The sequence below is a fragment of the Aythya ferina genome (assembly GCF_964211825.1).
Source record: "Aythya ferina genome assembly, chromosome: 2".
NCBI lineage: Eukaryota > Metazoa > Chordata > Aves > Anseriformes > Anatidae > Aythya > Aythya ferina.
In genome coordinates, this window is record NC_140297.1 from 153372495 (window position 1) to 153399035 (window position 26541).

General features: G+C 40.4%; 1 protein-coding gene across 1 annotated transcript in view; it reads left to right on the forward strand.

Annotated features, from left to right (window-relative positions):
- CCN4 (cellular communication network factor 4) overlaps positions 1-26541 on the forward strand; it is a 36156-nt gene that overhangs the window by 3035 nt on the left and 6580 nt on the right. The window lies entirely within an intron of this gene.

Consider the following 26541-nt stretch of genomic DNA (forward strand, 5'->3'; position numbering starts at 1 on the left):
AAGAGTTTCTAAAACACGTGAAGTAGGGGGATGAGGGTGTATAGGTAAGGAGTGAATGCAGTTCTGCAGACTTCTCCTTCAATGATGCTGGTAAACAGCAGGTCAGCTGTCAAAGAGAGGTGTTGCTCTTCATCACAGGGATCTGGTTTAGTGGGCAATATTGGTGGGAGGGGGTTGGTTGGACCAGATGATCTTGGAGGTCTTCTCTAACCTTATGGATTCTGTAATTAAGTAGTGACTTGTAGGTAGGTTTTGATGCTTTCATTTGATGTGATGGCAGTCATGGCACACAAACACCGTCCTTTTGGCTTTAGTGGGTGGGAGGGAAAAGAAAGATGTTCAAAGACAGTTTTATATAGGCACATTCTCCATTTGAGCATTAATTTCATTAGATAGTCACCAATAATGACCTGAGTTCAGGGCTGTCACAGGTTGTGTGGAAGGTGGTTTGAGAAATGTAATATGTTTCTTTTTTCCCTTCCCCTCTTTTATATATTAGCACAGATGTGAGGCCAAGAATTTCATTTGCAAAATATTTAGATTTGGTGGCAGGAAAAAATGATTACATTTCTCTCACTTCTTCCAGGAGAAATCACATTCTGACCAAGTTTGAACCAAAACAAATAAATAAATAAAAGTTAAACAATCTACAGATTGATTTATTAATTTATCTATTTATTTTGCTAGAAGCTCCCAAATAGTTCAGTACTAAATGCTCCAAACATTATCCTTACCTGCAAAAATCCTGTGGCCCTCCAGGAGAGGTGAGCTGAGGTTTGTCTGCTGAGTGCTTTATAAAGGAAGGCTGCAGGCTTGCAACACTGGTAATGGTGCATGGCTAATCTTAGACAGCAGGGGTTCAAGGCTGATATTACTTGTACCTCTAACCTTCCCACCATTCCCTGTTGCTTAACAGAAGCTGCTTACCAAAAAGAGTTTGGCTATGATTCTCCTTAGGATGGTCTCTATGTTTCACTTCCCTAAACTGTGGATGACAATTAAAATTACCCTGATTACAGCAGCTGAAGAGCCATACAAGTGAGCATCCTGTGGCTCAAAGTTGCATCCCTGTGGATATGGCTGGGTGGGCTCTCCCAAAGCTGGTCTTTGATTCAGCAGACCCCCTCACAAATCCCCAGGCATAGCAAAATCATTACTATTTCTGAGGCAACATCTTGAAAGCAGCAATGGATGGTGCTTCAGATGGATCAAAGGTCCAGACCCAAATTATTTTTTTAGATACCCCCTATGCCTGCTTTTATGCATGCTTTTTATAACTTCTCCCATCGAGCCTCCGGGTTTGCTGTGACAGTGATCAGGTGCCCATGTGTGACAGTGTCTTTGCCAACACTAACCAAAACAGAGAACCAGGGAAAGGGCTTGGCCTCCTTGCTCCCCTCTCACCAGTGCCATTGCCTGTTCGTGTCACCTTGGGCAGGTCCTGTACATATTTCCCTCTGCAGCAGCACTGCGAGTACTCCTCTAGCAGGGCTTCCCTGGGGAAAGCCATTTAATAAAGATAATAGATGTGGGGTTTAGCAAAATCGTGCGATTTATATTATTGTGCTGTGTGTCTGTCCTGTGAAAGAGTTGCACTTGTTTAGGTTCTTCTGCCTTCCTGAGGTCCAAGGTGCTGGGAAAAGGCACTGGCCAAAAATTCAGAAGTCTTCCACATCCACACGGAACATTTGATTTCTTTCTTCGGAAGCTCTGGCCTCCCATGTTGGGGAGCTAGGAGTTGCTTCAGCATCTTGCCAGTGCTCATCTTACTGAGAGCTGCTCTTTTTGGATGGCCTCAGTGTCCCAGCGGGGTCTTGAGCATTCCTGTCTGGACAGCCTTGGCTCTCATTTGTGAATGGAAACGAAGCTGTTTAAAAAAAAAAAAAAAAAAAAAGGCAAAGAAATAGTATTATGCATGTGAACATTGGCAGCAGTGACCTGGCAAAAGCTGAACAGCCACGGCTTCAGCTGAAGATACTTTAGGGTATCAAGCCTGTCAGTCGCTCAAACTGGGGACCAGAAAGCAAGATAAGTTTTTTTTTTTTGTTTGTTTGTTTTTGTTGTTTTGTTTTGTTTTGTTTCTAATTTGAGTTTATCACTAGGAGGGGAAGGTAGGCTTCCTGGATTAAGATGTCCTTCTATATTACCCTTTGGTTTCTTCCAATATAACTCCATCATCATCAGTCTTAGGGCACTTATGTTAAAACGGAATTTTCTGTGTTTATTAAGTAAAAACTTTAACTGACAGCTATCAGTTTGGTGGTGGTGGGCCCAAACAAACTCTACTCATTTATTTATCTTTCTGTGTTTATAAAGAGGTCATCCCTGGCTCCTTGGTCTGGACTAACAGCACCCAAATTTCCCCATCAGTGCCTCTTCCAAGCTTTGTCCTGCGCAGGAGCTGCTGCCTGCAGAGATGGGTTACCTTCACCTTCCCATTGCTCCATGTTGGCCAGGAGATCACAGAGATTTGATTTTACAGGTGTGTCCCTGGGTCAAGGGTCTTTGAGTCTGCTGCTTTAGCAGCTCTGTGCAGATGTTCTCCAGTGCTGCTCTGGGATTACGAGCTGTGGGTGAGGGTCCTCCTGTAATCTCATTGTCTCTCAGTTCTGGGAGGTACCTCTGTTGGTGTCTCTGTTACTCACTGCCTCTCTTATCCAGTGCATCCATACTGAGCACTTTCTTTTTTCCCTTTTGGCTGTTGCTTATTCTGGAATCCTAGGTGGAGCTTCTGGAGTCCTCTTAATCCTTTGTACTTTCCAATATACTTCTGCTGGACTTTGATTTGTAATCCTTGCTTCTGGGCTAGGTGTGGGAAAGCAGAAGGGAGAAAAGGCACCCTCTCTGGGTGCCAACAGCTGGCTCTACTTTATGAGTAACTTCTTGTGGATGGAAAGTAAAGGAGAGCCTTTAGGCTGAAACAGCTGTGAAGAAGATAACATTTAAGCTAAGCTTTGCAGCACAACCTGAGCAATGAATTTCTAATACTTGGGCTGGTAATGCATTCCAGGACTGTGTGGTCATCTCTGTGTTCCTCTTCTCTTTCTCAATAGCTCCCACGTTGTTCTTCTGTTTTATTAGTCTGGGTCTGTCATTCTACTTAACCTAGAAAGCAAATGAGAGATGAGCAAGTTGGAAGGCCAAGTTTCATGAACTCCAGGATGGCTTGTAATGAGCCCAAGAGGAAATCTGAGAAGTATTTTCAGAAGTAAATGTGGGCTCATGCATCGTCCACAGAGGGCTGTGAGTCAGAGGAGCATACCTGGGTCCTGACATTACTGGACATGTGTTCAGTTAGGATTTTGCTACCATGGATCAATGCCAGCCCTACAAAAAGACCTTCTCCTAAGAGCTTGCCTTCTTGCAGATTTGGAAGGAATTGTAAGAAAAAGAAAAAAAGAACAGCTTGTGCTTGTTGAATGGAGAAGCACTGCAAGGTAGCTTGGTCCAACATTTCATCAATGCTTGGATGAACAGAACTACAATACCTGTTCTGCATTGATTGTTTTTACACCTTTTTCACAGAGATTAATCAAAATCCTTCTATTCAGTTTATAATTACTGATATTTAGGGTGAATCTGTTCTTTCCATTCTGATCTTACTGAGATCACCTCCAGTGAAATGCTTCCAAGTGTATATGAAGCCTTGGTTGGATTATTCTATCTCTAGCACACAACACTGACTTGACTGAGTTATTAGTGTTAGATATAGAAACATGCAACTACTACATGGAGCACCTGCATATAACAGAAAGAGCATGGCGAAGTCAAGAATAGAAAACGAATTGTGTACAATACCTGAAACAAAACTTGCTGCTGTGCAACCCACATACATTTAACAACTTTGACCAAAACTGCTCTGGATGACATAGGGATTTTTTTCTGTTAGAAGGTAACAGTTATTTGAGTTGTGTGTGCACAATATCACTTTCCCTTTTCTAGAACCTACAAATATAACTCAAACTTTAATTTCTAAGTTGTTTAAGAGTTTTGATTCCTTTCTCTGCTCTACCAGCTTTCCAGAGTACCTCCCTCCTTTTGCTTCTTGTGTTTCTTGTGTTCTTATTGAAGTTTTTCAAGGAATGACAGCAAGAGAGGGTGGTTGTTTCTTTCTCTTGCTGAAGTTTCTTCATCTCCATAAACTTTTACTTGGCCTGTGACGGGGTGATCATAGTGAAAAGGAGGAAGCATGGTTTCACTATAAACCTGTTTGGGGCCTTATGGGGACAACACTAAGCACCTGAATCAGTGACCTCTCTGAAGAGATCAGCCTTGCACTGGGCAGACACTCACAGAATCAGAGAATCATAAAATCACCTGATTTAGAAAAGACCTTCAGGATCACCTTGTGCCAGGACTCTGCAAGGAAACTGGTGACTACCCCAAAAAGTGCAGCATTGTCTTAAAGTATCTCCTGATTGTGCTCTGAATACTTGTGTCATTGTCACTGCTAAATGGTGGTCTTAACATTCTCATATTTGTAGTGCTTTGTTTATTTTAATTTTATTTATTTATTTATTTTTAATATATGTTTGTGTGTTTTTTTTTTTGACTTGTGGATCCTCCCTTCTGGGTTTTGAAGTCCACCAAAACATTCCTGGATATGTGTGATAACCAAGGAGCCTATATCTCACATTTATGATCACCAGATTTTATCTGCTGGGACAGAAGGAACCTTCTGTATTTGGGATGATAAGAAGGCAGAGGTATCAAAATCCATATGGGGAGAATAAAACTCTCTTCCAAATGGCTGGCACATGTACTTGGCTGCCTGCAGGCAACCAAGTCCTCGGTTTTAGAGTAACAGCTGGATTATTTTATCTGTTTAGCAAGGAAGGACCAAACCACAAAAACTGCAGCCAGTGCTGAGAATCTGCAAGTGGATTGCACTATAAAACTCCTTAGTTACATTTTTATGAGGAAAAAAAAAAAAAAGTGGAAAATTAATTAGGAAAGTATCCACGTTCCATTAACTATTTTGGCCACTCATCAGGTGGTTTATTTATAAGCACTGCTGGCAATATTTCCTGTTGGATCTTGGTCTTGGAGGACTAGGTCATGCCCACAGCAGCTGTGTGTGGGCTGATATATATTGATACAAGAATATCGGTGCAAATTCAGCTCCCTTCTTTCTATGAACTTTTCTGTCACATTTGACCCTAGATATTGCAGTTACTGTAATTAAATAGCAGGGATGTCACTATATATTTAATACTGAAGTTAATTTATGGAGATCATTCACTATTAATTCTCACTGTTTTATTAGAGTGCCAATTGCACATATTAAAAAAATGACATTTAACTGAACATTTCTGTGAGGCACAGATCTCCGTGGGCCTCGGAATGGGGTCAGAAAAGCTGACACCTATGAGTTGGTGGATATCTGGGGGTCACTTGACTTGTTTTTCCAGATTTTGCATCAAAACCTGTGCTTAGCTTCCTTGGTGTGCTGGAGTTCCCCCAGGAGGTGGTGTGACCGTGCTCATGCAGGCTGGTGAATTCCTTGCTCGTCAATGTTGCCTGAGTGTGGGTGGGCTCCTGAGCTTGCAGTGGGACGATGCACTCCATGCCTGCTTTCAGGCTCCGATAAGAAGCTTCTGCTTCCTTTAGATGATATGTTTAACTCTGTGTGATTTATGTACACACAAATATATATAACACACACATATACAACCTACACGCTTGCATTTTTGTCGTTTGTGTCACTTGTTCCATATGTATCATATAGGCTGTCTGTTTTCAGTCAAGGAGACGACCATGCCGTATTTTTGACTGATCATCCACCCCCCAGTGCCAGCTGTATGAAAATGCTTTCCAGAGTGTCGTCTGGGAGGCTGGAGTACTTGATCAGAGGAATAAATGGATATTACAGCGGCGCAATTAAGATCATTTAAAAACCTCTCCATCTTTGATGATTGCACCATTTTAAAGAGAAATAATTAAAGACTTACATCTGTCCCATTTCCCATGTCATTATATGCCTGTAAAGGTGTTGATCGTGGTTTTATTGTTCATCATGTAATACAGAGGGGAAGCTTTCTTAGAAAAACAGCCTTTACAATGGGAGCAGTGTGGATACAAATATTTTGGCCTAACACCCCCCTCCCCGTACACTTCTCAAGTCTGTTTTTATTTTATTTTATTTTATTTTTTAATTTAATTTTATTTATTTTATTTTTTTTTTTTTTTGCATGAATTGTGCAAGTGGAGCAGCCTTGGCCCAGGAGGATGCTGAGCAGCAGCAGCAGGGTGCTGTGCAGGGCTGCAGGAGAGCACCAAAGCCCTGTCATCTGTGCACCAACACTGCCCTCACGTGTCGGGGAGCTGGGAGACCAGCCCTGTGCCTGCTCTGCTCTGCTCGCAGCAGCCTCTTGGCTTGCTGTAGGCAATGAACAGCCAACACCAAGGTCATTTTTCCAGAAACAAGCAAAAATGTCAGTACCCATATAATTAGTAATTCATCTTTTGCCCCCTGGAGACAAAACGCCTAGTTGATGTCCTCTCCTCTGTGGGAAAGCAGCAGCATGAACTGCTTAAGAGTTGAAATGTTTTTTATCAGTTTGGGGTTGTTTAGGATGGGGAAGAGGCAATGTTTGCATGGAGTGCTTTTGGGGAGATGTGTGGGTGCTTTGGGGAGATGTGTGGGTGCAAATATCTCAGCGACTTTCTCCTCGTGACCTGCCAAGGAACTTCACTGCTGGGGTGCAGGACACCCCACATCAGTGTGTTGCAGTGGAGCTGCAGCAGTACCCTGAGCAAGGGTTTGTTTTTTCATTCATTGGTCCGCTAGTTTTGTGGCTTTTTTTTTTTTTTTTTTTTTTTTTTTTCTTTCCTTTGGTATGATGCTTTTTGAGGTCAGGAGGTCTCTGGATGAGAAAAGGAAATTTTGTCATCTGCTTGGTTTAAACTTGAGCCCCAGCAGGTACCACAGCAAGCAAGAATGTGTAGGACCCCTTACATCACTGCACCAGCACAGCAAGTTGGAAACTGCTGATCACCACTGATTTGTTGGATGTGAAGGCATTGGAGAGGTGAAAGAGTCTTGCCCTTTTGCAGGCATCAGATGCATGTGATGTTTGAAAGATAAAAAACAAAGCAAGTGATTTTGCTGAATGGACAGCATCTGAGAGTTGGCTCAGTGGAACAATTTTTTTTTTTTTTCTTTTCTGTCTTTTTTTTTTTTTTCATCCAATAAGAACTAAACAACTAGTTATATTAGTTACGTGTAGGAGGAGGGATCATGGTATGGTTACGATGTAGGAACAAGAAATCTAGCTGCTATTTTTGGCTCTGCCACAGACATCCTGTCTGCCTTTGGGACAGTCACTTCATCTCTTGGGCCCCAGATTAAAACAGGGTTATTCAATACTTTCCTCCTTTCCTTGCAAAAGGTTCTGCTTTCCACCATAAGCAATCCCTTCTGCTCTTCTTGCTCTTGCAGATGTAGTCCATGCATTCCCATCCAGAGAGCTGAGACCTCTGAGTTTATCAGTGTGCATGTTTACTGCTTGCATAAGTTATTTCTCACTCTTTCTCTAACATCTTTTTTTTTTTTTTATTTTACCAAAGCCCTGTATTTCAGTTTTGTTTCCACTGACTTCAAGGGGCAAGAGGATTCATTCTCCAGCACAATGCATAATTTTCCTTTACTAATAACTTCACTCCTTTTTTTTTTTTTTTTTTTTTCTTTATGAATTCGTGCCAGGAGGTATTCTATTTTCCCCACTTGTAGTTTCCATCTTATTTAATTTGAAAGCAACAGCTTTGTCCCCAAAGCTTTGTACAAGTCAAGGGCAAATCTACTGGCCTCTTTTTTTTCTTTTTTCTTTTTCTTTTTCTTTTTATTTATTTATTTATTTATTTTTTTCCCCATTTGCAGGGTGTCGGCTTTCATTTGTAGGGGATTGGATGGAAGGTACAAAGGTATAGATGCCTTTTGGGTCTTTCTGTTGCATATTAAAACAGGATCAGAGCTTCAAATGTGTCTGGAATAGTGTTTGTCGTGCAGAGCTCAGGCTGATTGGAGAGCTGGCTCTGTCCTTTTCCAAGCCTCCCTCCTCTCCATTGCCTGTTTGCTCCTTTTGCTGTTTCTGAGCCAGCTCTTCAGGAACAGACTGTTCCCCTCATCACCCCATCCTCCCTTTTCATAGCACATGGACAAGATGTTTGCAGCCATTGCTCCGCTGACTGTCCTACAGCGGTTCTTGATTCAAAAAGAAGCAAGTACCCCTTTAAAGTTTTTTGGATTAGCCTGGCCATCAGGCCTCTCATAGTGGACTTAATGTCTTATCCCCAAGCCCACCTTTGCTATTGCTCCCTGCAGTCCTGCGGGCTCCCCAGCATCAATGCTCTGCTTAGTCACTGCTACAGGCACTCAAAAAGCATGTGAAAAGACCCCACGTTGTTAACTGGTCAGTATGGAGGGCACACTGCTTCCCAGTGCTACAGCACGGGGATGGCCAAGGCCATAGAACCAAGACTAGACAGGTGGCATCCTCCTGATAAAGGTAACACCAGAAAATGGGCAAGTGCCTGCTGCAAAAGTGTGCTGCAATGCAAAGGTCCTGCAAACTTACATAAGGGTGTAACAAGCTTTCTGCAAGTCTCATAAGCCAAATGCTCTGGGCCAAGCCATGCTAATTTTCAGTATTTCAACTGTGCACCTAGCCACGAGGCAGGAGCCAAAGGAAGGAGAATCCCTCCCTTGCCAGGTCTGCAGGATTTTAAATGTGGAGCTCTGTAGAAATCCAGGCCAAAACAGACAAGAAGTAGAGAAACTGTCCATGGCAAGAGTGCAGAGGGCAAGAAAACTTGATGACTGTGAGAGAACACCAAGGTGAATATTTTGGAACTGAATTCAAGGTTTTCTTTAAAGAATGCTGTGAAGCAGCCAAGCTATTAAAAAGAAGCTTCTCTTAAATTCAGAGTTGCAAAGAAGATCTCAGGACATCTGCGGATGGGAACTTCTGCGTGAACCCCCATTCCACGCTGAAGAAGCACTGTTTTGGAACAAAAACATGCTTTTATTCTCTCCTTATTCATATTGAGTAAATATATATGAGGTATTTTAGTAATTATCATTCTGAATGATCTCAATGTTATGAATGCACCTGCTGCTTCCTAGCAGTTTCCCTGGCTTTTCAGACTCTGCCAGTGGAAAGCCCCAGTGCTTTTAAAAGTCCTTTCATCTCTGAAACTTTTTTCTGGTCACATTATTTCCTTTTAACCCTATTAAAACTACAGTGTTGTACATTCCTTATCATTTTCATTAAACTGTTGATAAACTGCTACCTATAGCATTCATCTGATGTTATTAAGGTCTACTGGATGAAATGATGGATCAATATTTACCCTGAACAGGGAAATCATATAGGGGAAAAAAAAATAATCAAAACCCAAACAGATATGGATCTAAATCACTCTTAAAGACAAAACATAAGAAAAAATGTAGCAAAGTTATCCTAAAACCCAGTCATCCTTTACCAAAATGCCACTAAAAAAGCAAGCAGCATCTGTTCCCTTCTGTTTTGGAGAGTTAATGGTTGTGGGCTCTCTAAATATGGGGTATGAGACCCTGGTTCTCAAGGGCCAGCCCTTAACCAAAGTGCAGTTTGTAGCAGGCTTAAAACTATCAGTCAAAGGTATAAATAAATGAATGTATTTAGTGGGAAAAAATATTGTTCCTTCTCATTTTGCATTAGACTCTGTAAAAGGTTCACTTGCCTGTGTGTTTGTGTTTTGTTGTTTGTTCATTTGTTTGTTTGTTTGTTTGTTTTTCACTCAATAAAAGAGGCGGAGTAGGAATGATACCCCAAATACCATGTGAGTGACAAAACTCATACCTTTTTTGCTCATTTTTTGAAAAAGCCAAATGCACTTGTATTTTTTTTACCCTTCTGATGATGTAGAGGAGTTTCAGACGATGAACATCTTCCCAGGCTTGCACAGGACATTAACTGATAGTTTCTGTAAAAGAAATAGGGTGTGGGATGGAACCAAACTAAAAACCCACAAAAAATCTAAGCCTTGTGTGTTACAATCAAAATACTCATTTCAACTGTTTTCCTGGAAAGCTAATGGGAACTCCATGTAGGGTCAAGAACCTGAGACCAGATCCACACAAAATTTCAGTATCTCTCTGTTTTTCTCTACTGTGCATCTCAATCCAAATGGAAAATGATGACATTTGTACACTCCTGAGGCTACGAGCTTGGCTGGAAAATGGAAATCAAAATTATAACATTCTAGGGTTATTAGCTTAGGAGACTAGGGGAGAGGGGAGACCAGGCAGAACGTGGGGGTGTATGCTGAGAGATGAATAGTTGTGGGAGGTCTGGTCCAGGCAGCTTTGGCTGCTTCTGCCTCAGGTTGACCTCAAGGCCTGGCAGTTGTCTGCCAGACAGTAAATTCCCATCATGTGAGCTTTCTTAAACCTTGAATAGGCTTTATTTCTTGGCTGTGGTCTGGGAAGTGGATGCTCTTGCTGATAAGCACTGTCCAGCTGCCAGCACACTGGAGCAGGCTCTCCACTTTGTTGCTGCAGGACATATGCAGTTGAAGTCTTTCTTTTTGTTATTAAATCTCAACTGTTAATCTTCTTGGTAGATTTAGGGACGAAAAGGACAAGTTAAAAAATGCACTTTTGACTCCATGTTCCACTTTCCTGTTGATTCAGCTGCATGTTTCCTACTCAATGGTTCAGTAAACAGAGAAGTTTAACTCTTCAAATCTTGTGGTTGTGTTGCTTCAGCATCTCTGGATTCTCTCCTTAAAGCAAATTTCCCCTCTATTCTCTATCCAGGGCAGCCTTTTTTTTGCTTTTTCTTTTCTTCACACGTCCCACACATTTCACATCCTGTTGTGGTTTAACACTTTATTCAGAAAGAACAGGATTTCCTCTTGCTTTTGGTGAAAACACTTCTTCCCTTTGCAACCCCCACTTTCTGGTGTTGTGCTCGTGAAGGAGAAAGTAGTTAAAACTTCTAATTTTATTTCAAAGTATTTAAAAATCAATTGACAAATTCCCTGGAAATGGCAGAAGAACAAGATACCAATCCTTGTAAAGAGAATTTTGCCTGTATGTGTTGAGAAAGTGTGTGTTGGATTTCATCTTGGGAGAGAATACATACTAAGGGTATTTCAGACCTTCAGAGCAGAACAAGATCACACCTGTCTCTGTTTTCATTCTTTTGTTGCAATGGATACTTTTGATGTTGTTGATGGCATCAGTGGTATCCCACCAGTTGGTGGTGACTTGGCTGCATCTTTTTGCAGCCACCTGAGCAAACCCTTTCTGTAACTGGTGTGGGCTGCAAGTATACCCGTGCTGAGCAACATGCTGGATATGACAGTCATTCATCTCAAGCGAACAAAATGGTTCACTTTAAAACCTTGTCTTTTTTCTAAAACAAATGTTTTTCAGGTTCTAACTTGTGCCCTTGTGCATACAAAATCCAACAGACGTCTGTAAGTCACATTCAGCAAATATTCACATGCTCCTGATCTTTCTGTATGTGAGTAGAAATCTGTTCTTCCCAGACACACACCAAGATTGTTTTAGGCCTAATAACAGGCCTAAAGGCCTTTTAGCAGATCTGGCTTTCATGTTTCTTCATATTAACACTGGCATCTTCACAGAGGAACTTGCTTGGGGGCTCCATTGACCTTACTCTCTGGTGGTGATCTGCTTTGATGGCAACTGCGCATTTCTTCATACTCTGGACAGCTCACAATCTTCAGTGTTTGTTTGTTATAGCCTGTTCTGAGTTCAAATAGAGAAGTTGTGCCCTACTCCTTCAATCTAGAGTTCACTTTCTGTAGCCTGAGCTGCTCTGAAGTTAGGCATTTTGCCTAGAGCAGCTATCAAGTCTCTTGTGTAGTCACTGCAATGGTCTCCTCCTTTGCCCTCAGGAAAGAGGCCTGGGGTCCACATCCCATAGCTGAGAGTGCTGCTAATTGCACAAAGAAGCCAAGGAGAGTTATGCATAAACTCTTCACCGGTGCAAGAGTGAGTGTCTCACAAATATGTTAGCTGCTTCTGACCAGCTCTGCAATCTTTTACAACACAGAACAATAATCTGGTGAGTTGCAGAGGGCCAATTTTGGAGCCGTTGTGTATATGCACTTGATTCTTGGTGGTTTTTATTTGTTGACTATCTCTAAATTAACTTTCCTGCATAAATCATCTGACTTTCATTAGCATTGATATTCTTTTAAAGCATTCATATTTTAGTCACGCTGCCTTGGCTGCCAGTTATCCTTTGCAATGACAACAAGAACCAAACAAGATACATCCATGTGCAATAACAGAGTGGCTATGTGGTCTGCATTAGAAAGGAACCTCCTTTCTCTTAAGCAACTGCTGTTAAAAGCTAGCTGCTTATATTGGCTCATTATAGTAATCTTATTTGTATCCATGTCTTACTGTATTAGCAGCTCTAGGTCACAATCAAATCCGATTTCCTCCCACTCGCCTTCTCTCTCCAGCTATGTTCATAGATAAACAAAACTACATGTGTCTTGTGAGAAGGCTTTTTTCTTTCTGGCCTTTTCTGAAGGAAAGCTGGTCAGATATCCTCGTGGTTTTGTAAAAACTGAGTAGCTTCTACATTCATGCACAACAATAAACTTTATTTTTGTGTCTTTAATGGGATGAATTGACCCTTATATTGTTACTCATGCCAAAGCTTTGCCCTCCTAATCGACTTGTCTTGAAAACAGCATTGTTTTCTTTCTTAATAAATATGTGGAGGTTAGCTTGCTGGTTGGTTTTTTGAGCCTGTAGGTCAGATTAAGTTAGTAGCAACATTCAAAAAATGAATAATAATATGTAGGTATTGGTGGATGAAAAAACAAATATGAGACAGCAATGTATGCTTGCAGACCACAAAGCCAACCGTATCCTGGACTGCACCAAAAGGAGTATAGCTAGCAACTTGAGGAAGGTGATTCTCCCCCTCTGCTCCACTTCTGTGAGACCCTACCTGGAGCCCAGCATTCAGCTCTGGGGCCCTCTGCACAGGAATGACATAGAAGTATTAGAACGAGTCCAGAGGAGGGACACAAAGATGATCAAGGCGCTGGAGCACCTCTCCTGGGAAGACCGGCTGAGGGAGTTGAGGTTGTTCAGCCTGAATAAGAGAAAATTCTGGGGAGACCTTACAGTAGCCTGCCAGTACCTAAAGGGGGCTACAGAAAAGCTGGGGAGGGAGTCTTTGTCAGGGAACGCAGTCATAGGACAAGGGGGAATAGCTTTAAACTAAAAGAAGGTAGATTTAGATTAGATATTAGGAAGAAATTATTCACTCAGAGGGTGGTGAGGCACTGGCACAGGCTGCCCAGAGAAGCTGTGGATGCCCCATCCCTAGAGGTGTTCAAGACCAGGTTAAAAGGGGCTTTGGGAAACCTGGTCTTGTGGGAGGTGTCCCTGCCCATGTCAGGGAGTTTGGAAATAGATGATTTTTAAGGTGCCTTCCCATCCAAACCTTTCTATGATTCTATATTGAAGTATTTAATGTTTTTTTCCCTGCTAGTAAACCTTTGTCTTAGTAGATGTTCTATTAGGAATTGTTTCATTATTTTGGGTTTTGACTGAAAACAATGATGAGTGTGATTTCTAATATGCTTCCCAGATAGGTTATCTCTCATGAAGAGCAGATTTGTACCAAATTGATGCCAGTGTTATTTCCATAATAGGGGACATTCAGTTATGTAGGTTCCCAATGCCCTTGTGTACCTCCCCTAGGCTCAGGTACCATACAGCATTGCACACCCAACTGGCACTCATACAGACTGACCTGAGAAGCTGGGTGAGAATATCTGTAGATCTCATTTTCTCAGATATTAAAGAAATAAGAAGCTTCAGTCCACCAGTGTTTTCAGTAGACCATAAACTGTTTGGATAGGCTATTGTCTTTTGTAACAGATCATAAAAAATGGGCACAGAATTGTTACGATGAATATGTAGAGTGTACTCAATTTGCAGTTTCTTCCTTCTGCTTACAAAACCCATACTTCAATCTACTTCAGGGTCTTGACTACCATCTAGAAAAGTTAATGAGTTCCAGATTTGTTTACCGGTTTCTTTCATCCTTGTAGCATTAGTCTTCATGATCTCTAATATCATCTGTGTGAAGTGTCTTTGTACACATGTTTTGGCAAGTAATGTCTCTGCTCCACATGTGGAGCCAGTAAATTCACTCAGCTAGGCTGGGCTTGTTCCAGGGATTTAGGGCATATAAACTTAGCAAAGCTTTAGAGAAGGAGGCCCTTAGCTGATCACTGCACTCCTGCTAAAAGATTTCACCATAAATTTGGCAAGGTTGTTTATGATGGTCTTTCTTTAACCTCTAATATGAGCATACGGCACTTCACCATTTCTCTAGCCTGTGGGTTGTCATGGTTTTGGTTTGATATCTACCTGGTGTACGTGTGCACAGACTCCCTTGCAGCTCCGCTCTGAGTGGATCTGTGCATGTTACCTCATCCAGAGCTGGAAGCTACATTTCTACTGATTTTTCTGTTTTATTTACAGGTCTTTAGTCTTTTGTTGTTGTTGTTATTGTTCTGTAGATATTCACTTTTTAAGTCAGCAGAAGAAAAGCTCAGAAATGTGTGCTTCACATTCTGCTGTTTGTTCCTCCTTTAAGCATCAGGCATCACTGTAGCAAAGGTCTACAGAGTTCCTTTTAGAGTTCCTTTTTGGCACACTCTAAAACACAGTGACAAAACGCCTAATTAAATCAATTGAGGGAGATTTTAAGAGGCAGCTGTTTGACATTGGTAGCCCATAATATAGCTAAAGGCTTGATATCAACTTCAGGAAGAAAACAATTAGGAAGATAATGTGTCCTCAGGGAATTCAATACTTATTTCCTTGAGGAATTGATTAAAAGCAGCATCTGCTCTGTGCTGTGCACTGTTGTACACTTTCCTTCCAATCCCTGAACCTGAAGTGGATTACTTGGATATATGTCTATTTGTGTGAATCATTTTATAGCACTCAGAGAAATGTAATGGGAATGCTTTCTAGGATTTTGCAATAGGCAGAGAGGACTTAGATTTATGATGAAGACAGAAAATTTGACTGTTGGAACTAGCATTGGCTATGCCCGCTGCCAATGTAATGAGGTGCCAGGAGAGTCTGAAGAGTTGTCAGCAGAAGCTGTAGAAGGTATTCAGTTTCTTTTTCCTCTTTGTGACAACATGGGCACTCTTGTTATTTTGTGTTCATGTCAAAACTCCCCCCACTCTGTTAACCATTTCATATGTTTTTACCTGGCAGGTGGTGTTTGTGGTTTGTCTCCTGACAATGCAAGCCTTTTTTTTGCCCCTGTGTCAAAAATCTTAGCACACCTATAGCTCAGTTTTCAGACCTCCAGATACCTGGGACCTGTTTAGAACATGAGGCAAAACTCTTGTAGTCTGGATGCATCCCATCATCTTTAACTCCTGTTTCCATTCCTTGATTTAAATGTTGCTGTTCCTAGCTAAATACATTTTTAATACCATGAATACTTCCTTTATCCTCCTGAATCTTCTCCTGTCAGTCTTTGCATACTGCGCACAGTCACTGCTAGGGAGAGCTGCAGCTCTTGACATTTCTTCAGTCTTCCTTATATCTGCCCAAATTAGTGTAATCAAAACCATTTACCTAATAAGCCCAGTTTTTAAAAGAAGAGTCTGTTTTTCATTAAAGCTCTTTACTTTACACAGAGATTAAGGTTGCTTACTCTGCCATAGCCTTATAAAAGAACGCTAAGCCCTCCATACTTACCAGTAACCCAATATCATCTGTAGCAATCACAGGAACTTGTTTTTCCATTTTCTGATAAGCCGTATACTCATTTCTACCTGCAAGCAATGAGTACTGATGATTTCATCGATTCGTGCACAGATGTTCCTGGGTGTAGGAAGTTCAGTGTGATAAGCATCAGTCCCTGGTGTCTGGAAGTATCTGTTTATTCTCAGTGGATCTCATGGTGGGTGATCTCAGCTGAACCTTTCACAATACAGATGTGAATGTATCACAAGGCCTCCTAGTATAGCGATATCATTATACATGCTGAACGAGGGTCAGAGAGGTTTCCAGAGGATGCAAGGGAGGTTCTGCATCTCTCATCCTTCCCCTAATCCCTTGTTCCCATTCTGTTTGGTTTTAATGGGACGTTGTCTTGGCCAAGAAAAGCTTCTTTCTTCTCAGGAGTGTGATCAGACTACATCCAGCTCAGATGATCAGGCTGTGACAAATATTGTTATGGATGCCTTTGCTTCAAACCTACTAATGCTGCCTTACTGATCTCTCTGCATGCACTGAGCTAATTCACTTCAGATGTTACAAAAGATTCTTGCCATGATTTTTCCTGGAAAGGGATAAGATAAGACATTTCAAACTGGATGATTCTGTTCTGCAATTGGAAGTAATTTCAGGTCCTTCTAGAGTGTACAAAAGCCTGGCATCTTCTGTTGGTCCTAAGAATGCTACTGACCTATATCTTTTTCATCTTCATTTTCTGCCTAACAGATTTCATCAAATACTATGAGCTAGAACTGCCAGAATATGCCATTCTTGGAGACAAAAAATCCTTTCACTGTAAGACTCTGCCTGGAAATACTGATGTTTATTCAGACAACTTGTAGGCTCCATCTGTTTTTTACTTAACCACAATAATTTAGCAATGCAGTCTTACTGCTCATCTTTCATTGAAAGTCTTGAGGTGGCTTTGATATAATGATATGACACTACATTAAATGGCAGTTATGGTTTTTTGGATGAATCTGCACATGCCATGTGTTCCAAAGGGGCCATTAAAGCAGTAGTAGCAGGTTCTCTTTCTCTCTATTGTCTTGAAATCCTCCTGCTATAAAACCAGACATATGGAAGATTTCCTGTTATCAGATAAAATATTAATTAGCTGCCAAATAGCATTTTGGCTGTGCTCATGATATAAGAGGAGATGGATCTACAAAATAGGAATCATTTTCTTTTTTTTCTGCATTACATTGCATAACAAAAAGAGATTATTTATTTACCTTTTTTATTTATCTTATTTATTTATTTATTTATTTATTTATTTATTTATACACCTTGTCAAAACTATACTTGGTTTTGACAAGGTATGCAGTCACACAATCCCAGAATCACTGGTCATCAGTGTCCTCTGGAGGTCTCTACTTCAACAAGTAAGGATGGAGAATTCAGACACCCAGAATGACCCAGGGTTGCAATTATCTCCTTGTGAAGTTGCCCTTCTGGTATTCAGACTAAACCTCCCTGAATGTGGTTTGTGGCTGCTACCCATTTATATGCCCTCTGTTACCACTGAGAAGAATTTGTCTCAGACATTTCTCAACTTCAAGTAGCTGTGGGCTGATACCATTTAGCCTGTTCCAGACTACAGAAGCCCAGATCCCTCAGCATCTTCATCCTGGCTTCATCGTCGAACTTTCAGAGGCTGCATTCAATTTCACTGTTCATGTCACTAACAAAGATGTAAAATAGTGCTGGTCCCAATACTGACCCCTGAACAACACCACTTGTTACTGACCTCCACTTGGACATTGAGCCATAGACCGCAACTCTTGGAATGCAACAATCCAACCAATTCCAGCTGAGTGGTCCACCCATGAAACCCAAGCGTCTCCAATTTAGGGACAAGTATGCCATGTGGGACAGTGTCAAAAGCTTTGCAGACGTTTCTAGCCCTTAGTATGTATTTAAGGAGAAAAACACCTTGAAAGTTGAAAATAACAAAAGATCAACTTGGAAAGCCAAAGCTAAGTGCAAACAGCAGTGGAAGATCGACCTGGGAGGAAAAATTCTATTTAAAGAAGTAGGGATGCATAGCTTCATCAGTTCATCAGCAGCTTGAGGAAAGTGCATATATTAGGTCAAGAAAAAGGTTACAGATTTGAGAATTTAAATAACGATGAAATTTTGAAATGAAAAGCTGTTTTAAGTCAAGATGTTCTGCATGGGAAATATTGGTAGGAAACTGCTGATATTTAAAAATGCAGACTTCTATTTTGAATAAAATAATCATGAAAACCAATATGATTTGGAAAAATGCCACCAAATTTTTGCACTATTCTTGAAATAGGGGAGGGGAAGGAGAGGTGAAGGGGAGCCTTTGTTTTACTTTGCTTTTTGCCCATCTTGGGACAGAGGGTAAGAGGACAGAAAGCATCTTCCCTTTGATTTCAAGGTCATGACTGAAAATAGGAGATAAGCAAATGCAGAACATGGGTAACCGCAAAGTAAAACGCCAAAGCAGTATGATCTGATTTGGGAGCTGGACCTATGAGACTGTTTTTGCCACCCAACCCATGACTCATATGTCAACATCTTGTTCTGTACAGTTTTAGGATTATTTGTAACCTTATGACCTTGGATGATCCAAATGCAATCTCTCTCTCTCTCTCTCTCTCTCTCTTTTTTTTTTTTTTTTTTCCCTGCACTCTACTTTCCAAAAATTTAAGTCTGTCTATTCGTCCCTTCTGAAGACTTTACTCTGCTGTTTCTCCAGATGTTCTCTGATGGTTTTCAAACTCTAGATCAAGCTGGTTTTACCAGATGAGCTCATTAGCTGCACAGATGGAACATGTGCAGTGCAAGACTTTGAAATGTTCTCAGAACACAGAAAATATGTTGTTTAATATCCCAATTAGTGGAGTATGTAGTGGCAGTGTTCAATTTGTTAAGAATGTCCAAATATTTTTAGGTCACTGTGCTCTTAGAAAGTGTTACTCTAACTAGAAGAACACTTATGAAACATCAGGTCACATTCTGACAGGGAAGTTCTTTTGTTCTAAACACTCCATGAAAAAAAAAAAAAAAAAAAAAAAGTGAAGAAAATGAAAGACCACACTGAGTTTGCCAGTATAAGCAATATTCTGGCAAAGTAGTGAATATATGTAATATTTACTCTGCAATTGTCTAAACTAAGTTAAAAAAGGCTATTCCAAACATCTGCCTATACTCTTCCCACAGATATATTTTATGAAATAATGTTATGGGAAGTTGATTTTTCATCACTCACAGATTCTAGAAATATTAGCGGTTGACTCACTGTGGATTTTTTATTTTCTTAAGATATTGAATGTTATACTTCATGCAGAATGTTCCTTTCTGCTCAACCTACAGTGCACAGGAAGGATAAATCTGAGTGGCACCTGACATCTATAAAACTATCTTACATTATCTGGGTTCAGAGTCTGTTATTTTACAATATGTTATGGAGATTTCATGTCTGGAATCAATTTTAATAAAATATCTAGAAACTCATGTCTGCTCTATGGAAGCTGAGTCCCCAGTAATAATGTTTTCCACTTAACATTACTTGTCCTGCAGAATCTGTCTTATACCTCTGTCCTGATGCTAGCTCACTTGTCACTAGTATTTTCTTGCGGTAGAGTTTCTGAGAATTCATGGGGACTCTGAGATTTGCAGCAAGAGCATAAAAGTGAGGAAGGCCTGATAGTACTGTAATTACTACTGATCTTGCTGTTAGAACTGACTGACTCTGTCAACCCATCTGTCTTGTGTGTGATAATAATACAAATATTCAGCAATATTCATTCAAAAGTTCAAAGTGGGCAAGGCAAAAAACAAGCTTCTACTTTGATGACATGGTTTAAGCCTGTTGATGTAAGCTTTTCATTACTAATGCCCATCAGAGACTCAGGACTTGACCTTGTATTGAACAATGCTCCTGCTATCACACCCCAGCATTGTATAGTGAGATACCAACTCTTTTGAGCTACTCCTAAATTCCTGTTGTCCCACATTATTTCCTTGCTCCCAGCATCTATCTTGAAGTCCCTTGGAACTCATTAGCCTTCAAAATATTCCTTCCTTGGCATGCCTGCTTCTCTATCTTACATGTACAATCACAAATTCCAGATACATCCTGTTATTTCTCCTTCTCATTTGTATCTCGGGGCATTTAGAGGACTGTAGACAGATGTAATGTCATTTGTGTGGAAATCATGTAATATTTAGAAATCAGTTGTTTTTCATTACAAGACAACCAGTTGTTTCCATAAACTGGTGCCTTTGCTGTAGCAATGGGATCTAAGTACCAGAAAAAAAAAAAAAAAAAGAAAACAAACAAACAAACAAACAAAAAAAACTCTTACAGTGTAAACACCACAAACAGTTTGTCATTTTAGATTAATTTTCTTATGTTAGCCCAGAATGCCAGCTGTGTCCTAGGCTGCATCAAAAAAAGGTGTGACCAGCAGGTTGAGGGAGGTGATTGTCCTCCTTTACTCTTCCATCCTGAGTACACCCCTGGAGCACTGCATCCAGGTTTGGGACCTTCATCACAATGAAGATGTGGATCTGTTAGAGCTGATCCAGAGGAGGGCTACAAGGATGGTCAGAGGGCTGGAGTACCTCTCCTATGAAGAAGGGCTGAGAGAGCTGGGCATGTTCTGCCTGGAGAAGAGAAGGCTCTGGGGAGACCTCATTAACATTTTAATGGATAAAGGGAGACTTCACAACATTTTAATACTTGAAGGGGTCTTATAAAAAGGATGGAGAGGGACACTTTACTCAGGATAGAACAAGAGATGATAGTCTTAAACTGAAAGAGGATAGATTTAGATTAGACATTAGGAAGAAACTTTTTACTGTAAGGGTAGTGAGGCACTGGAACAGGCTGCCCAGAGAAACTGTGGATGCCCCATACCTGGAGGTGTTCAACACCAGGCTGGATGAGGCCTTGGTCAACCTGATCTAGTGGGTGGCATCCCTGTCTATAGAAGGGGGGTCGAGTTAGATGATCTTTAAGGTCCCTTTCAACCCGAGCCTTTCTATGATTCTGTTACCTATTGTATAGTGAAATAAAAACTATCCCTTTTCTTTGTCCCTCTGTGCCTTTGCTTTTCTTCACCTTAACTGGACTTGGGAGTATTTTTTTCAACAGGAAAATGTCTTGTAATTTTGGAGAAAATTAATTTGGACAGGAAGAATATTACAAAATTTTGTTCTTCATATGTTTGAGAACAGCAAGATTCTCAAGGCTTTCAGACTGGACCCTCAACAGTGCTCTTACCTTTCTGTCAAGGTTAATGCAAACTTGCCTCTTCTCTTGAGTGGTTGCACAGTGGGCATTTACATTTTCTGTGGATGGGGTGAAAATGCTTTGGTTTGCAGTGTCTGAAGGCCTCAGTTTCACACCTTTGTTTTAGAGAGGCTGATAAAGTACTTCCCTATCTCTGGGGTTGTGCCCCCCATTCAAATATGCATACACTTCTCCCTTTTTGACTGTAGAATGGAAAGATAAATCTAGACCTTAGATGTGGTTAAAGCAGGTGAAAAGGCAGGATTATGCACTGAGTTGTTGAACTCTTTTTTTCTGCTGGGATTACACTAAGCAGTCTATGTGCTTGCGCAGAGATGACACAGAGACATGGAAAGTGATGTGGATTCATTCAATATATTGTTTATATTTCATTTTTTCTTTCATTTTAACTTCTTTATTAAGCTCCATCCCCTGTGTTCCCTTGTGAACAGCAGCGTGTCAGGTTGGTATTAAGTTGTTTGCAATGTGAGGGGAGACTTCTGGGCTGCTTTTTAAAATTATTTTAGTTTTTTAGAACATTTGGAGTTACATGGTATTGGAGTTGTCTCTACAGGTGTTTCTGCTTGGGGTGGCTAAATAGTTCAGCCAGTAAACGTAACCAGGAGAAAGCAGATGCATTACTTGGCAGAGGAAGAGCACAAATTTACAACCTTTTTCCTGGAAGTGCATCCGCAGGTGTCGTCTTAAATTTTATTTATTTATTTATTATTAACCTCAGTGTCCAGGTTTAGGACAGTCAATCTGCAAAAAATAAAGGCATTTTGAGTGATTAGCTGCTGCTAGCAGGCTTTGCTGCACAATCTTCCACTGTTTGGGTCAGTCTGTAAATCAGCTGATTTAAACACATAATCTCCTTTTTGTAGTAAGGAGGATATTTTAATAAAGGTTTTATCACCGACTGTTATTTATAAATGTGTCAGAGATGGAGGACAGGAAATAATCCAGATCACATCGCTCCGTCAACAATATCTGGCAGCATCCAGAAAGGCAGCATCAGAAATGTAACTTTAAAATACTCATTTTAAATGTTTACTGTCAGAAATTAAAAGGAGTCCACTCAACAGTATGTGCCCTGAAAACCACAGCTCATACTTTTACAGCTAAGGATTGGCTCAAGGGTCCTTTTAAAGCAAATTACTGTCAAGGAGAAAACAGCATATGTGATAACCCACTATGATTTGAGCTGATTTCTGCAGGCCATCTCTCATAACCCTTTCTCCAGCAATGCCAGTAGCCAGATGAAATGGCTTAAAAATGGCTTAGAAATCACCATCCTTTTGAGACTCTATCCCATCAGTAAATGGAGAAGAGCATGCATAACTTTTCTCTCCTCATCTTGATGAGAAAAATACCTGAAATGAATACACAGAAATGTCAGAAATGTATTTTTAAACACCTATATGAACTGGAAGTGAAGGAATATATTGCCATGCATCTAGAGCTTTAATGCTTAAAAACAGAGATTGAGGTTTCCTCATATGTTATGTGAAAGTGCTGCTGTATCTCTGGCTGTCTTGCAATTTGGAGTGTATACACTAAGTTCAACACCATAACTTGGTCTTTCCATTTTTCAAAACTAAAACAAATTTACAATATCGTATTTTCCAACAAATTGGAAATATACCTTACTAGGCAGTCAGTCATTTTTTATTTTCTCCTTCTGTCCTCTTGAATATGAACACAGAAATTTGCAGGGAATCGTTGCTACCAAAATAATATTATCTGCATATGTACACAGAAACTAATTTTGGAACTTGTCCAGCATAAATTGGGAGCATAAATATACCATAAATCTGCTGACTCTAAGCTTGAAGAGTAATTGTAGAAAACATGTTAATTACCAATATCTGGGAAAAAAAAAAAAATCACACTAGATACTTTTTTTACTTTCTCTGACATTTTAAAATTTACTTGTCAAATCCCCAGCATTGTGTTTTGTTGGTGTTTCCGTTTACTACAATGTTTAAATTTCTCTTCACTCTCATGTTGACTTTCATAGAAAACCATTGTCCTCTTATGTATTATAATAACATTGAAGATGTGATTCATGAAACCTTATATGTGATTTTTTGTTGTTGGTGGTGGTTTTTGTTTGTTTGTTTGTTTGTTTGTTTTCTTTCTAAGGATGGCTGTTGCTGAGAACCATTACAGAGTATTAGTAGGAAAGTAATAGTATTCCAAAATGTTTTGAGATACTGTACTAGTGGTGTTGGATGGCTTTTCCAAAGGGATTTAAATATCCCAGTAGCGACAGCAAAACACAGAAGAGGAAAGGCCAAGAATTTTATAAATCTGCACAATTGCCTCTTCTATAGCAAAGCTCTGAGGGACTTCAGAGGGCAGAGGAAGAGGGTCTTGAAGCTGTGCATGTTGTACACTTGTTCTGGTACCTGGTGGACATCATTTTCCAAAGAAAATCTGGTGGTGATGGAGCCTAGGACAGGATGCTCTTTCCGTCTCTCCATGGCTTCTCTATTTGTAAAATAAGGGAGTCAAAAATATTTTGACACTTATTCACACTGATGCTCGTGTAACCTACACTAAGTTTCCTTCCTGTGGCTTGCTCAGCTAACACCACTGGATATCTAAGTATATCCAACAGCCACAACAGCTACAAGTCACTACAGGGACCCTTGAAAAGCTTCCCTGGTCACCTCAGGCTTTAACCATAGTGGAAGCACTGTTAAATAATCTACTTTAAATTCCTGTTTATCATGAGCCACCAAATAGTTCCCAGATACCCAGACCTTTGCAAGAATGCAGTCTCAGCCCTCACAAATTATCTACAATCACTGGACTGTCAGGACTTACTGGTTCCTCTTTGCTACATGTGTTGATTCACATATGTTTTCATATCGTCACAGGATGGGAACTGTTTCTTGCTCATATTAACAATAGGAACAAGGAACTGTGAAGGGATTTACTTATGGGGTTGAGCCATGGCAATGGGCTATTTAAATAGTGTGACTTTTGTCTCTATATCTGGATTTGATTATTGAGCACTTTTTTACTCATCAACAAAGTAAATAGGTTTATTGCACTTGAGGAGGCCTCTCTTCTCAAGTGACAGATTATTGCACCTACTCAAATTTTTGTGAGTGGAATGAAAAATGCTACTATTAAAGGGCCAAGTCTTTTCATTGATCTGAATGTTCCTCTTTTAACAACTTTGGCAACATCAAGGAGCTTTAAAGTGGGAGTAAATTATATTGGTATGTTTTAGTTTAAACATGAGTTTAAATGTGGTTTTAAGCCAACTTTAAGGCCAATTCTGGAGGCCTTAATAGAATTGGGAATGATGCCCAGAGCAAACACATTGCCTATTTGGCAGCAATTAACAATGTGTTAACAATTTAGTGTTCTAAATAAAAGATAACTAATTACTGAGATGCTTAAAAACATCTTCAAATGCAGCAGGAGCAGGTTTAGATTATTTATTTATTTATTTAAATACAACCTGAGACAGCTAGCAAAGAAGCTGTAGAAGACAGTCAAAGAGCTGCGCAGAGCTATCCGGACAGACGGATGGATGGATGGATGGATGGGTGGATGGCTGGGTGGATGGATTATGGGCTGTGGGATGGTTATTCTTGAAGATGCTTTTCCCAAGAAAACCCTGGGTTGCTGCATTTTCTCCATGGACAGATAGTGAAAAACTTTTTCATTTTTTTCATTCATCTGGAACTGTAAATAAGACAAAACACTGGGGCACTAGGGAATATATAGTACAATATGCGTTAGCCAGGAATAGATGAGAATACCTTAGCAGTTTCTAGACTTTGACTTTCCTTGTCTGTACTTTGTAGGGTTATACACTCATTCTTTGCAGCTGTCAAATTTTATAACTAGAAAGAGTTTCTGGACCACATGGGGCCAGGCAGAGTGCTCTGCTTGATGCCCATGTGCAGTTCCGGTTTTCTCTGCAGTAATCCTGGTAGCAAAGACATATATTTGCTTTGTTACTGATTTGACTTGTACCCTCCCTGCATCATGAACATGGCTGCTGCTGTTAAATATCATGCAGGAAGCAGATTGCGTAAGGTAATGAACTTTTGCCCTCTGTGTGTTTTCCTATGAGCTAAGGTACCCCAGAAATCTTTTTTTTTTTTTTTTTTTTTTTTTTTTTTTTCTCAGTAATAGTGACCAAAATCTGTGTCCTGGAGCGGCATCATTGCATTACATGAAATTCCTTTTATATCTCAACTTACTAAAGCACTTCCCATATTTTTCATTAATGTTGTAGTTTTTGTTTTTGTTTTTCTAATTTGATGAGGAAGTGTAGATCAGAAGGTGGAATCTTGGCAGTATCCTCCTCATAAAACTTTTCCTTTTATGCTTACAGTGATGTCAAATATTTGTGCACTTCTAACAGGTGAAACTCTGAAGTCCTGAAGCTTCATTTGCAGTCATCTAAATTATATGGCCCACAGTGACTCCATGTACAACAAAAGAATGTGCCAAAAGGTGAAGGTGGTAAATCACTGTAGAAATATCCCAGTTTTTTGGCTGTGTGGATGAAAGCAATCTCATGGGAATTATAGTGTGAGACTTTGAAGAGCCTATCATGGGCAAAGGGAAGACCTAAGACCCTCATGATGACCTTAGTATGTGGTTGTTTAGACGTTACAAAGGATGGTTAAGGAAGTTCATCACAGTACTTAGAGGAAATGCATGTCTTTTTTTGTTTGTTTGTTTGGTTTTTTTGTTTGTTTTTAATTGTTATAGACATTGTATAGCCTCATTGCTTAGCACTGGGAATCTGTCAGGGAACTAAACTGCATGCATATTTTGTTACAGCTGTGGAGATGAACAAAGCATTTTTCAGACAGAGATTGGTGTCCTTGTGCATCAAAAAAATATTCACAGCCAGTTAGCCAGATTTTGATTTCAGAGGTTTATTTGCCTTTCTGTAACCTTGTCCCTATTCAAGTGAAAGGGCTGGTTTATTGTAAGAGGGCACTTATGGTATTAGTGGTATTGCAAGAAGAGATGAAATGACCAAGCCATCCTCATAAGATCCATGATAGGGATGGGTTTCAGATCAGGTTGCCCACAGAGGCTGTGGAGTCTCCTTTGGAGATATTCAAAACCCACCTGGATGCCATCCTGCTAAACGTGCTCTGGGTGATCCTGCTGGGCAAGGGGGTTGGACTAGATGATGTCCAGAGGTCCCTTCCAACCTCAGCCATTCTGTGATCTTGTGATTCTGTGATCATCCTCACAGCACGGAGGTTCCTTACCTATCACAGGAGCCTGTGGAGTTGGTGGGCTCACAGGCCTTTTCCCTGTCTCCTCATGGATTTATGGGATGCCTTGTTTTGGATGCAAGACATGCACAAATATGGATAAGCCTGAGGAGGAGAAGGCCATAAAAGGGCCCCATCTCATGTGCTTTCACACTGCAACACTATGACCTTTATCTTGCTGAACAGGCAACAACAACTACAGGGTGGCA